The sequence below is a fragment of the Leptodactylus fuscus genome, chromosome 5 (assembly GCF_031893055.1).
Source record: "Leptodactylus fuscus isolate aLepFus1 chromosome 5, aLepFus1.hap2, whole genome shotgun sequence".
In the NCBI taxonomy this organism is placed as follows: Eukaryota; Metazoa; Chordata; class Amphibia; order Anura; family Leptodactylidae; genus Leptodactylus; species Leptodactylus fuscus.
The window spans coordinates 210,140,595-210,155,593 of NC_134269.1; the positions used below are offsets into that span (position 1 = coordinate 210,140,595).

The following is a 14,999-nucleotide window of genomic DNA, read 5'->3' on the forward strand; positions in this document are numbered from 1 at the left end:
CTTTTGGCCCCCTGGGGGCTGGTTTCAAAATTTCTAATTGTATTGACAACCTAATTCTTCGGCATTGTATAGCCCTCTCGTGAGTGCCTGGGTTCACAGGATAACATGAAACAAGCTTTATAAATTTTATATATTTATTAACCCAAGTGGGTCGGTACTAGCTGTTAACGTATACAGAATACATATCACATGATGATCAAGCAAATACAGGTACGAACAAGGCATACAGAACAAAAAAATAAAATAGGATTAAAATAAAAATACCAAGACGAGTTCGCAGTCCGGTTCGCTGAAGATTCAGCTGGTTAGCTCCAGTCAGCAACACGATGTGTCCTCAAACCTCTCCCAGGATAAACTGGATAGCCTCTGTCTCTGGTCTGAGAAATATACCTGCCCTAGTCTCCTCCCTGTGTGATGTCACCAGGAGAAGAGGCCCAGCCCTACAACCTAGGACCAGATAAATATATATACAACCGTAACTCCTCGCCGGATGACTGTAGTATCAGGTGAGAGGTATGATGGGAGTCATGGAGAGATTCCCAACGTGCGAACACCCGGCATGACCCTGCGATCTCCTTGGGTAGGGAGTTCAGCATCTGGAGATTTTTTCCTGCTCCCAACCGCAACGTGTTTGGACTTGAGGTGTCCGGTTAAGGCTTGCGCACCCGAGGACTTTATCGGTACGGTTGTAGGATGTCGGACGTCATCTTCATAATAAAATATTTCCTTTTATATTCGTCAGGAGTCACTACGTCTACTTAGAAGTGTTAGAATACACATTACCCCAGGATCTCCCCTGCCGAGCTAATGAGTTTCGCACTCATATGTAAAGAGGCCGTGTGGTAGGCTGCAGAAATTAAGTCTGCGAGGGTCTGGGACATCAAAGGGGTTGATATCAATCAGCCACAAATGGAATCCATATCTAGAGGTACCACACTTACCTCCCCCAACATCTACCCATCTGAGAGCGTCAAGATGTGCCCCATACATACAAATGGTCAGTTGATCTGAACTTTTTTGGTAATTTATGCTCGGCTTAAACCAACCCAAAAAAAACCAACTTTCGATTACGGAAGTCCCTCCTAACAATACACTCCTGTTTGAAAGACGGTACAAAAGGTCCCTTATCTACAGTCATTACCTTAATAAAATAATATATCCATCCAGCCATATAGAGTATACTTGGACAGTTCAGTAACAGGCAACATTACCATTCCCTCAGGGCGAATCCTGTCCAGAAAGACCAGAGAGTCTACACATTCTTCCTTCCTGGCCCTTGGCCCATGATAAGAGTACACAGAAGACATTGAGAGTATATAAATTAGGAATACAAAAACATCTTCACAGCTCCAAAAAGTACTGACGATGTAGTAACAGCTTAACAATGAGCATGTAAATTAAATCCTTTTAACATAATAGCCCCAAAGGTTTTCTCAAGACTAGGGAGTTGTGGATGTGCCAGTTGGGAAAGTTATGAGACATCGTATAAATGGGAGCCTATTACACTGCTGCCAACTTTTTGTCCTCGTTTGACACTACTTTTAGGTCATAAAGTTTCAACTGAGATAAAGTGAAGACAAAGCGTCTCTGGGTCCTTCAGTGATCGGCTGTGATCGGTGATTGAGTCCAGAGATGTGTGTTCACTTTTCCTGCAGCGCCACCACAGAGGAAATGAAGTATTACAACACAGGAGCTATAGGATTACCCCATATGCAAGCTTCTATTCTATTTTCCAAGATGGCGTCGCATGAGTGGCAGCCTAGATATAAAGCTCCAAGCTGAGAGAGAACTTTATCTTTCCTTTTTCACTCTTTTTGTCTGTGTCTTCAAGAATCCTCTACCCAAGCAAACTAGCACTATGTTAGGATCACATCTTCTATCTTGTATTCTGTCAGCCATCTTGTAACCTTTTTCTTATATAAACTTTATGAAAATGTCTGTTTAGAGTCTAAGAGACCCCTTTAGGGGATAAGGCGTGTGGAATGTTGATGGTTGGGTTATAACTCCTTATCTATTTGTGGTCATCTTTGAGGGTGGGTGTAGAAACCGGTTCAAATAACCTGTTGATCGTTAGCCCCAAGGCCGGAGTGGACCAGTATGTGATCATTATCTCTCTTGCTGTGATATACATCTAGAATTAGTGTAAGATGTTGGTTTACACATAAATATTTTAGATTCTTCTTTAAAGGTCATCCCAGGTTGGAGTGTAATAATGAGATGCAGACATTATCCAATAGTCATGTGCCACAGCTTATGTCATTAGAATAGTCCAACCTGCTTTTGTCTGTATTGTATTTAAACTACTTCGCTGTAACAATAAATCAGAACTCTTGATACACCACCATCTTGTGTCTTAATCAGTTCTCCAGGCTTAAAGAAGATTCTGCAGTCCATCTAGGCCTGTTAATTATTTAATTTGGAACCCTGCAACATACTCTTCTCCAACAACTATGAATTAGCAACTACGAATTGAATGGAAGACCCTGTGAAGTATTTTTCTTCTTTTGTTTCTATTGTTTAAGCGTGGACAAGACCTGGTCAGCTGGAATTTCCTGTATAGACATGGGCCTTACCATCCCCCCACCCTCTCCCCGAGCTAAGGACAGCATGGTCAAAATGAGGCAGACAAAGCATGAAGGAGAATCCTGCATGGAAGTGCGGACTTCTTTCAAGATGATTTTTGGCGTCTATTGCTGGTGTGTGAAGATGCCTATGGCCGACTGGTATTTCTTTCTTTTACTGTGGACACGTTGGACTCTGTTACAGCCTAGGAACCTACCATCACCCGGGGGAAAACCTACCATCAACTCATATGAGCGGGGAGGCCCCCATACGAGCTTATGGGAGTTTGGTAAGAGAGCAGCACCCTGTCTACCTGGATGGCTTCAGACTTCTTTGGGCGGTAGAACACAGTGGTAAGAAGAAAGTAGGAGGGCTTGCGATGAAGGATGGGGTACTCTTTTTGGAATTTTTTTGTGGTTAAGGAACAATAGTGCCAATGCAAGATATTGAACTATCAGCTGTGAGCATGAGATCTCACCACCTACCAAAGGAACTACCACATGTTATCATGATAGCTGCATATGTCCCCCACCTCTGCAAAAAATGTTTCTGCCTGTTATATCTACATGCTGTGCCCCCCCTCCTCATGTCCTCCAACCACGGTCGGCTGTATTATCAACATCACTTTGCACAGAGAACTAAATGATCCTGCAGTGTGTCTGTGTTTCTTTCTTTTTTAGTTGCTATGATTCCTAGGATTTCTCTATCTGCCATGAGCTTGTACGTGTTTCCTTCTTGCTACTGTACCATCCATGAAACTATATCACTGAAATTTTCCCATTGTGGGACTATTAAAGGATTATCTTAGGGCCCGTTCACACGGGCACAGAGGGGGCAGATTAAGGCGCGGAATCCACATCTTAATCCGCCCCCTCACAAGGGTGGTCTATGGAGACCGCTAGCGGCAGCGACCTCGAGTCGGCCCGATCATTTCAGCCGACTCCGGAGGAAGAAGCCACGACAGTCATGGCAGGCAGGCTCCCCGTGTCAATCTCGGTGCCAAAATCCACCCCACCGCCCCTCATGTGAACTTAATCTTATCTTATCATGTATAAATATGTTCATGTGGGAAAGGAAGTTCTCATATAACGCTCTATGTCTTAAGTGATGGAGAAGGAAGGGAGGAGATGAGGGATGCGCCCGAACTTTGTTTGCATGGTTGTAACTTTCTTTTTTATGCCAAGAAACTGCTTTTTAAATTTCTGAGCACGCAGGGAGACACATGATCGTCCTCGGGCCTTGAAGGTTCTTCCAAGTAAGAAAAATACATACATAATTTTTATTAAACGCAAACAAACAAAATAACTAAATATTAACCCTGTTAAGTGCAGGCTAGTGAGAATCGAGAAAATACAAAAACTCATGGTTCCAAAAGGGTTAAGGTTTTTTTTTTTTGTTTTTTTTTTTTTAAACTGACTAATTTTTCTACCGATAAAACAAAAAGACTACAAATACACAACTCCAGTCTCTATGGAGAGAGAAGCGTTTATTCCAAGGATCTCTTAAGGAATGCCCTATATATAATCGCGAACAGAAGACAGGCCTCAGCCGGTATCCTTGGGGAGGAGTTGAAGACTAAAATATTTTCTTTCCAAAGCTGGAACTTGGCGCCTTTAACACTTTATAGGCAGAATCAAATAATTCAAAATTAAAAATAAAGATTAATTTCTTAAAAAAATAAAAAAATAAATAAATAAAAACCCCTTCTTGTTTATACTTAGACAACACCCTCCCCCTTTACTACATAGTGAGAGAGCACAGGAGCTTGAGAAAAAAAAACATACAAAAACATTTAGGTCTGGGGGAATCACTATTACCAGATGAAGCAGCCCATACTTTACATTAAAAAAAAAAAAAATTCTGTATTTGTAGATTTTAATTTTATCTTTTAAGGAAACATTTATCCAAGGAGCTAAGCCATTTTGCATCTGTTAAAAAAAAAAATGAAATCTATATTTTAGTATTTCAGGATGTAATTCTCTCCCCCAAAGGAAACTAAATATTAGTCCAAGGAATTTTCTTATATGGGCAACTTAAAAAAAACAAAACAACAACAAAAATTCAAACATTCAATTTTTTACCATTACAATTTAAACAATTTTGACATTTGCAAATTTGTAATTTCATCAGATTATAAAATCCTTTTTACAATCCTAAATGATAAAATCCTAACAGATTATAACAGAACATGAAGAGTTACTTAAACAGCCAAGCAATTGCTGGCTTCACATAAATCTCCATATTTGGTTCTCATGTTCTTGGTCACCATGTCAAGTATTAAAAAAAAAGTCATAAAAACAGGATCTAAAATATCCCATAAATACAAAAAAAATCAGATCTCATATTATCCCTTTGGATTATTGCCAGACAATGCTAAGAACCTTCCACACCACTCAAAGTGACCCAACACTAAAGGGGTTGTTCCAAATAAATAAAGTCAGCATATGGACATTATAGAGTGGCGGTCTCATCCATGAGCCATGGCCAATATATTACAATTGAATGCCCAAATATCAGCTGATCACTGGGAACCCCAAAAGGTGGGCCGAGGACCATACAAGAACAACAAATAGAGGAACTACCAAAATGTATCCAACGATGTGACACCATTATATAACGCACATATATAGCTAATCTCTACCAGATGTGCTATAGAAGCCTTATATCCTGAATGTAAGATTCCTTAGGTGGGGGTAGCCATTCACTCATGTCAAAGGTCATTTTGACCAGTGATGAGAGAAACAACATGGGGCCACACCATGAACATCTGTTTGAGCTCATGTCCAAACTTGGTACTCATAGTAATAGTGATAGATGTTAGGTCATCCAATAGGGATACGGAGATGATGTAATGAATAAGACTTATGTATATAAGAGGGTAGGGGGTGTCATGTAAAATTAAAAAAGCGTGGGGAAGCCATTTTGTTTAAATACATGAGGTCAGCCCAGGTAACCTTAAGACTGTACCAAGTAAATGTTCTATTCTTAGCATTATGTCATGACTATAACCCCAGCTGTTACCGCTTCTATTTTAAGCATTGGGCCCCTTTTTTGGCGACTTTCCAATGGAGCTGGCCACTCTTGCAGAAGGCTCTCCAAGAAAGGTGATGGATAACTCGACGGTGGCCTGTGCCAAGTGCGGGCTCTCTAGGAATGACCTGCCCAAGAGGTATATAAGGTCGGTTGTAGCCATTGAGCTTCAGTGTTCACTCTTTATCGATACGGTTTTGGGACACCTTTACCTGCCACTGGCGCTTGAGGAGCACCGATCGGCATCAATGCTTATGTTTATTCTATCACGCCCTGGCAATTTTGCAAGAAAGGGGGTTGTACACCAATAGGGAATAATGACCCATTAACACTTAATCAATATTTGTACCAAGGCGTCTAAATTGCTGACACGACAATGTGGTGACCCGAACTTTAAGATAATGGTATCCGATATCAATATTCATCAGGACTATGGCCGTTGTATAAAAGAAAATAAGGGTCAAAGAGTTGACCCCACTCTGGAGGGCTCAGATCGATAACAGTAACATATAAATATAAGTAAGTGGCCTGCAATACCGCACTTCTCCTGTAGTGGCCACTGCAGCTGATCACCATCTGCAACTGATTGCCAGGGATTACAGCTGTTGGACATATGGTGAGCAGAAGACAGCAAGACACTTCTCACTTTAAAGACCCATTAAGCATAAAAAACAACAACACCCCCCCCCCCCCCTCACAAAAATTTTCAGTAGCAGTAATAGATCTGAATGAATAAGGACGACCCTGAGCCTGAATCAGAAGTGCTAAAAAAATCTCTCCAATGCGTGCAATATGTTTAACCATGCATTGGCCAGTTTTAACGTTATTGCACCCTTGTAAGGGTTAACTTAGCATTTTGGATACATACAGTAATGTGCAAAAGTTCTAGGCATGGAAATAAATGCTACAAAGTGGAAACGGGTTGAAAAAAAAACCAAACGATAATATCCGATTTTGGTCAAATATTATTCTGGAGGAACAAAAGAGGAATCTGAACCCCATCACTATTTGGTGTGTCCTTTGCCTTCCATCAGTTCTTCGGGTTACACTCGCACGGTGTTTTTTTTGAAGAAACTCGGCAGGGAAGTTCTTGCCCAGATCTTCTATGTAGGTACTTCCATTTCTTCATGTAGATGTCGAGATCAGGGCTCTGCAGGGGCCATGTCATCCAGGGCTCCTCCCCCAAATATCGATCAAGAGAGATTTCTCTTTTGTTCATTCACTTAATTGCTAAGGGGGCGTTCACACTACCGTCTGTGTCCGACAGGTAGTGTCCGCTCAAAATCTCGCACGGACATTAGGAGCGGACACTACCTGTCGGACACAGATGGTAGTGTGAACGCCCCCTAACACTAGACTCGAAAGCACGAATTATATCTTATTGTCGACAGCATTCTTTGTAGAATTTTCTCCACACCTGCCTACAACTTTTGCACAACACTGAACATTTACTGAAAGCTAAATAGGAATGGATAGGGTAAGACACAAAACATTGTATGACATTGACAACATACAGCAATGGCACCATCATAAGAGTCATAAGCTAGCGTCACACATGCCCCATACTGCATAGATCTGCACAGGAACCCATTCCCCAATCTGCTGGGCTTATACAGGGACAGATCAGATTATACAGGGACAGATCAGGTTGCGCAGAGATCTACTGAAGTAGCTGAAAAGCCTTTGTATTCACTTTGAAGGCGGAAAGGGGGGCCCCTCTGGCAGGAAAACACACTACAGGCCAAGTCCATGAGAAACAGAGCCAAATTTCCTAAAAAACAGGACTTAAAATGTAGGAATCACCTCATGACAGAACGAGCCAGAAACTTAGAGGGAAGTTCTCTGACTAGAAATAAACATGTCCCCTGAAAATGGAGCTGTAACTCGGCACGATAAGCCCGCAGCACGCCCACGAAGTAGGACCATGACCTCCGGAGGAAGCGCCGGCCGACCAGCGACACGAAGTTTGCAACAAAGAAACTAAACAGTAAACAAAGAAATCAACGGATCCCCGGAGGGGTCACACAGGCAGTCCGCAACTTACTGTCCGCCGGTCAGTGCCCCGCACACGTCCCGCAGCGATCCAGCAGCCTCGGAGTCGCCATGCACTCTACATGTCCACATCCACAGAGACTTCACCACATTGAAGCAAGGAAGGCGGGGCTCGGACAAAGGGCGACCAATCAGCGAACCGGAGGGCGTGGCCGACGAAAGTATTTGCCGTTTCCCGCTGAGAATTCAGACTTGTGGGCGGGGCTTAATCGCGTAGTCGCGCTGTGCGTGATTGCCGTGGTAAAGAGGTTGAAGTCGCGGCAGCCATCTTGAAGAATGGCAGTGTGGGAAAATCTTTTTTTTTTAATTGATGACGTAATGAGTTAAGAAATATATATATTGTTGATCGATCTTTTCACTCGATTTGTGGTATGTTGTAGTGAAGAATCTTGACTTTGATGCTCTGGTATCGCTATAAGGACCGCTTTACGGTTTGCCTTTAGGGTGAATTGTTTTTTTTGGCTCAAGAGAGACACCTGCAGGTTATAAAGAGGAACTGGAAGTAGTTATGTAAGTGTGTGTACGATGGCCAAGACATGGCTGGAAATCGAGTTGGTAGAATGACCATAACTGAGTCTGTGGTGTTAACAGGGGCAGAACCTGACAGCAAATGGCCCCTAGAGGATATGATATAACCATGGGCGTAACGAGCAAACACTGGGCCCCATAGCAAATTTAAACTTAAAGCCCCCCCATACACAGCATAGCACCCCTCTACTGGCCTCCACACAGTATTACACCCCATTTACACACTGTAATGTCCCAAAGTAGCCTCCAGACAGTATAATACCCCATAGGTGCTCCTCCGCACAGTATAATGTCCCATGGTGGCCCCTCCACACAGTATAATGTCCCATAGTGGTCCCTCCACACAGTATAATGTCCCATAGTGGCCCCTCCACACAGTATAATGTCCCATAGTGGCCCCTCCATACAGTATAATGTCCCATAGTGGTCCCTCCACACAGTATAATGTCCCATAGTGGTCCCTCCGCACAGTATAATGTCCTATAGTGGTCCCTCCAAACAGTATAATGTCCCATAGTGGCCCCTCCACACAGTATAATGTCCCATAGTGGTCCCTCCACACAGTATAATGTCCCATAGTGGCCCCTCCACACAGTATAATGTCCCATAGTGGTCCCTCCGCACAGTATAATGTCCTATAGTGGTCCCTCCAAACAGTATAATGTCCCATAGTGGCCCCTCCACACAGTATAATGTCCCATAGTGGTCCCTCCGCACAGTATAATGTCCTATAGTGGTCCCTCCACACAGTATAATGTCCCATAGTGGTCCCTCCGCACAGTATAATGTCCTATAGTGTTCCCTCTGATAAGGAAATCAATGTGAAATCCATATATGTTAAGGTATATTCATCTGCCCTGGCCCTTTAAGCTAGAAATATAAGTTTCCTTCTTGAAATACTAAAATCTCTAACTTGTTGTTTTCTAAAGTTTTCCATGACCCATGGACCCATTTAGCTGAATCAGAGTAATAAAGTGACTGGAATAAAATTGATAAGCGGGTGATTAGATATGATTAGGAGTAGATACTGCTGGGAAATGGGAAAAATATAACATTGAATAAACCTTGATATAACACACGGTTGGGTGACTAATATACGCCGGATCAACCATATTCAGTAGGAACAGTAGTCAGAATATTCATTTCCATGATAGGGAAATGAATATACATTTATACATATACTTTATACTTGCTTTCCAATAACCTAAGCTAGGTCAGCTTGACCCATCGTCCATAATAAAGTGGACTATGTGCAGACATATTGCTGCACCCTATAATAAACCAGATCATAATAAAGTCACAAACTTCTATTAATACAGTTCAGATAAAATTACCTGCAGCAAGTCATTGGGACTTTGCCTGGTAACATGATGATTTCAGCTAAATTATTTCATGTTTCTGTGATGGGAATTTACCTATTTCCAGAAATTGTCATTGGATATTAAAATTGCTTATTCAGATGTACGCCCACTTCTGTGGGTATAAGAAGAGATGATTTGTTCAATAAAGTATGCTTTTGCTCAGATTCAACTTGTTTCTGTGTCATTGCATCACTGACGCTCCGGAGTGCGACGTAATTTGGAATCCACCCAATATACCTATTAGTCTGACTTAAGGACTTCCTTATCACCTCCAAACAGTATAATGTCCCATAGTGGCCCCTCCACACAGTATAATGTCCCATGGTGGTCCCTCCACACAGTATAATGTCCCATAGTGGCCCCTCCACACAGTATAATGTCCCATGGTGGTCCCTCCAAACAGTATAATGTCCCATAGTGGTCCCTCCGCACAGTATAATGTCCTATAGTGGTCCCTCCAAACAGTATAATGTCCCATAGTGGCCCCTCCACACAGTATAATGTCCCATGGTGGTCCCTCCACACAGTATAATGTCCCATAGTGGTCCCTCCACACAGTATAATGTCCCATAGTGGTCCCTCCAAACAGTATAATGTCCCATGGTGGTCCCTCCAAACAGTATAATGTCCCATAGTGGCCCCTCCACACAGTATAATGTCCCATAGTGGCCCCTCCACACAGTATAATGTCCCATGGTGTTCCCTCCACACAGTATAATGTCCCATAGTGGTCCCTCCACACAGTATAATGTCCTATAGTGACCCCTCCACACAGTATAATGTCCCATGGTGGTCCCTCCACACAGTATAATGTCCCATAGTGGTCCCTCCACACAGTATAATGTCCCATAGTGACCCCTCCACACAGTATAATGTCCCATAGTGGTCCCTCCACACAGTATAATGTCCCATGGTGGTCCCTCCACACAGTATAATGTCCCATGGTGGTCCCTCCACACAGTATAATGTCTCATAGTGGCCCCTCCACACAGTATAATGTCTCATAGTGGCCCCTCCACACAGTATAATGTCCCATAGTGGCCCCTCCACACAGTATAATGTCTCATAGTGGTCCCTCCACACAGTATAATGTCCCATAGTGGTCCCTCCAAACAGTATAATGTCCCATAGTGACCCCTCCACACAGTATAATGTCCCATGGTGGTCCCTCCACACAGTATAATGTCCCATAGTGGCCCCTCCACACAGTATAATGTCCCATAGTGGTCCCTCCACACAGTATAATGTCCCATGGTGGTCCCTCCACACAGTATAATGTCCCATAGTGGTCCTTCCACACAGTATAATGTCCCATAGTGGCCCCTCCACACAGTATAATGTCCCATAGTGACCCCTCCACACAGTATAATGTCCCATGGTGGTCCCTCCACACAGTATAATGTCCCATAGTGGTCCCTCCACACAGTATAATGTCCCATAGTGACCCCTCCACACAGTATAATGTCCCATGGTGGTCCCTCCACACAGTATAATGTCCCATAGTGGTCCCTCCACACAGTATAATGTCCCATAGTGGCCCCTCCACACAGTATAATGTCCCATAGTGGTCCCTCCACACAGTATAATGTCCCATGGTGGTCCCTCCACACAGTATAATGTCCCATAGTGGTCCCTCCACACAGTATAATGTCCCATAGTGGCCCCTCCACACAGTATAATGTCCCATAGTGACCCCTCCACACAGTATAATGTCCCATGGTGGTCCCTCCACACAGTATAATGTCCCATAGTGGTCCCTCCACACAGTATAATGTCCCATAGTGACCCCTCCACACAGTATAATGTCCCATGGTGGTCCCTCCACACAGTATAATGTCCCATAGTGGCCCCTGCACACAGTATAATGTCCCATGGTGGTCCCTCCACACAGTATAATGTCTCATAGTGGCCCCTCAACACAGTATAATGTCCCATGGTGGCCCCTCCAAACAGTATAATGTCCTATAGTGGCCCCTCCACACAGTATAATTTCCCATGGTGGTCCCTCTAAACAGTATAATGTCCCATAGTGGCCCCTCCACACAGTATAATGTCTCATAGTGGCCCCTCCAAACAGTATAATGTCCCATAGTGGTCCCTCCAAACAGTATAATGTCCTATAGTGGCCCCTCCACACAGTATAATGTCCCATAGTGGTCCCTCCAAACAGTATAATGTCCTATAGTGTCCCCTCCACACAGTATAATGTCCCATAGTGGCCCCCAGGGTGTTCCTTGCAAATTTTACAAACATTTCGGGTTCGGCACTACCCAAGAACTATTAGGGAGATGATAAAATATAAAACCCAGTGTTACTCACCTCTCCTGGGCTCCAGCATGACTCCCTGCTCAGCCTTTGGCCCTCTTCAATTACGTCACAGACATGGGTGACAACAGGGTCATTATACAAGACACCGACGTGACCCTCGTAAAGTTTGTGACGTCACTAAAGAGGCCCGAAGACAGCAGGGAGTCACATGGGTGCCCAGGAGAGGTGAGTAACACTGTTTTTTTTTATGTTTGATCACCTCCTTGGGGCCTCCGATCTTTATACTCTGGGGGTCTGAAGAGCAGTTTCAGTTTGGACGTATGCATTTTGAACAGAACCGCTAGGTGAACCTCACAAGACGAAGCTCACGGGGTTCTTCCAACAAATACTATTGCCATGGGCCCTACGTACCGATCCCTGTTCCTGCTCATGGCTGCCTTCGCTTCCATTTCAGCCCTTCAGTGATGGGAAGTGGATGCAAAGGTGGCCGTGAGCAGGACTGGGGATCAGTAAGTAAATAGGGCCCATACCCTGCTGGGGTTACTCAGCAGGTAAAGGCCTATTTTTAAAAAAATAATAGCGCCAACAGGGCTGACGCTGGCCCTGTATACTGCCCCCACACAGTGTATTATGCCCTTTATTGGCCCCCCCACAGTATACTACCAACTTTTTTTCACATAGAATATTACGGAATGCCAATAATCAAAGTTCTACTTGCCGACAAGTGAAAGTACCAGCGGCCTGGATTACATCCTGGCAACACCTTAAGGACGCCCAGACATGGTGTGATCCAGCTGCATGTACTATTGCAGGAAAAACCTGTAATTTCACAGTGAAAGCAATACCAAGTACAGGCACCACCCTACCCATGACTTTACCAGTAATTGTCAGGCGGCACCTGTACTGCCTACTGCTCTAAATGCAAATAAAGGTGCGCCTTGGGATAGCACATGTAGCCAGGGCACACCGTGTATTGGGGCCATAAGGATTGGTTTACATGGTGCCTTTTTTTTACTTCAATGGATTTTTCCATTACAGACACTTTTCCCCTAAAGTATCAGATCACTGGGACCCCCAGGAGTCAAAAGAATTGGGGCCCAAAAGGAATCATGGCTTCGGGCCCCTCTACACCCTCCCTGTGAATGAAGCACCAGTGCACTTGTGTAGCCGGCACTCTAGTCATGTCTATGGGGCCCCGCCATTCCTAGTTATGCCACTGTCTGAAAGCCCTCTAACATGGCCATATGGTGTCCTGAATAATAAAGATATTGTAATCAGACAAATCAGTAATCGTTAGTCATTAGGACTTTGATTGTCGTGTAATACATGGACTTTGGTTGTCATATGACGGAAAATTCATCTAGTGGAAGAATGACTTACTGTTTGATACATGAACTGAAAATGCTTATTCAAATGTTTAATGTTCAATCAAACATGTCCGCCCACTTCCATGGGTATAAAAAGGTGTGACTGGCACAATAAAGTACGCTCCTGCCCGGATTCAATTTGTTTCTGTGATGGTTGCATACATCTACAGCCTGGGCCTACACCTAATCTGGCTACCTTCCAATATACCTACTCGTCTAGTTGAAGACCAACCTAACAGTGGATAGACTGCAGATAGTGACACTACCATGGGGCACAGTTGCGTTGTGGGCCTGCACAGATTTGTATTATGATGGTACAATCATGAGCCATTCTAATAAATAACCGGCCATCAGATTTATCAGAGATACTGTGCTGCACACTATACACAAGTTCTATCAGCAGGATTGTATCTAGTGTTGAGCGAATAGTACTCGTCGAATACCTCGCTGGCATAGGAATGCGTGTAATCGGCCGTACCCCAAGGGGTTAAAGGCATCGAATCTTCAAAGCGTTTAACAACTTGGTGTTTGGCCGATTACACGCATTCCTATGCCGGTGAGGTATTCGACGAATACTATTCACTCAACATTAATTGTATCATATGTGCGGCTACAGATAATTACATATATACATCATAGTATTATTTTTCACTTAGGGCAGTCGGCTCTGCCAACGGGCCTTGGGCAGAGCCGACTGCAGCTGCGCACAGCCATTTTCCAGCCATTCACAGCTATTCCGTTTTCCGTCTTTATGCAAATTAGTTCTCTCGCAGCACTGGGGGCGTCCCCAATGCTGCAAGAGAACTCTCCAGCGCCGCCTCCATCTTCTTCAGGAACCAGCCTCTACGAGTCGTCTTCCAGCCTGGCTTTCAATCTTCTACGCAAGCGCAGTCGGCTCTGCCAGCGGGCCTCGGGTAGAGCCGAGTGCACCTGCGCGAGGCTATTTTTTTGTGGCCGCTTATGTGAGCTCTTGTGGTAAGCAGCCACAACAAAATATCCTCGCGCAGGTGCAGTCGGCTCTACCCGAGGCCCGCTGGCAGAGCCGACTGCGCTTGCGTAGAAGATTGAAAGCCAGGCCGGAAGACGACTCGTAGAGGCTGGTTCCTGAAGAAGATGGAGGCGGCGCTGGAGAGTTCTCTTGCAGCATTGGGGACGCCCCCAGTGCTGCGAGAGAACTAATTTGCATAAAGACGGAAAACGGAATAGCTACCGAATGGCGGAGCGGAGAAGACATCTAAAGGTAGAGGAGAAGAATAGCAGTAGTGTTACAGCCCCACTTCTGGTCAAACTAAAAAGTGACAGGTGCCCCGCCCCTTTTATGACATCACCACGCTCCTTTTATTATATGACCACGCCTCCTTTTATATGATTATTTTGACGTCACTACGTCCCATTGTATAATTAACCTCCACCCCTTTATTATGATGCCGCGCCCCCTTTCATATACGCTTTCCTTTTGCGCTGGCATAAATGATATTTCTTTGATAGAAAGGAATATCATACGTTTCAGCGCCAAAGTGTCTATAGTTTTATTTAAGATAAATAATATACCTTTATATTGTTGGTGTAATCAGCTATGCGCTTCAGCACCGCGGCGTGGCGTCGTGAGTCATGTTCGTACGCAGCCACCCCCGAAGACGGCAAAACATGTTGTGACATGTCCATACAAAGTACCCCCTATACAACAACGTACCGTGCTTCTGCGCAGGCGTGCAGCGCAAAACATGTCTTGACATGTAGAGGGCATGTCCAAAATGATTGATTGGCAGGCCGAACATGTCTTTTCAGCATGACTTACGGTACGGTCTGCGAACGGGCAAAACCACAAACA

General features: G+C 44.2%; 1 protein-coding gene across 1 annotated transcript in view; it reads right to left on the bottom strand.

Moving 5' to 3' along the window:
- Positions 1 to 7,728, bottom strand: part of RESF1 (retroelement silencing factor 1) — a 28,137-nt gene extending 20,409 nt beyond the window's left edge. Inside the window, exon 1 of the mRNA XM_075275183.1 lies at positions 7,637 to 7,728. The gene's annotated coding sequence lies outside the window, so the exon portion shown is untranslated. The remainder of the gene's footprint in view (positions 1 to 7,636) is intronic.
- Positions 7,729 to 14,999: the final 7,271 nt, after the last annotated feature.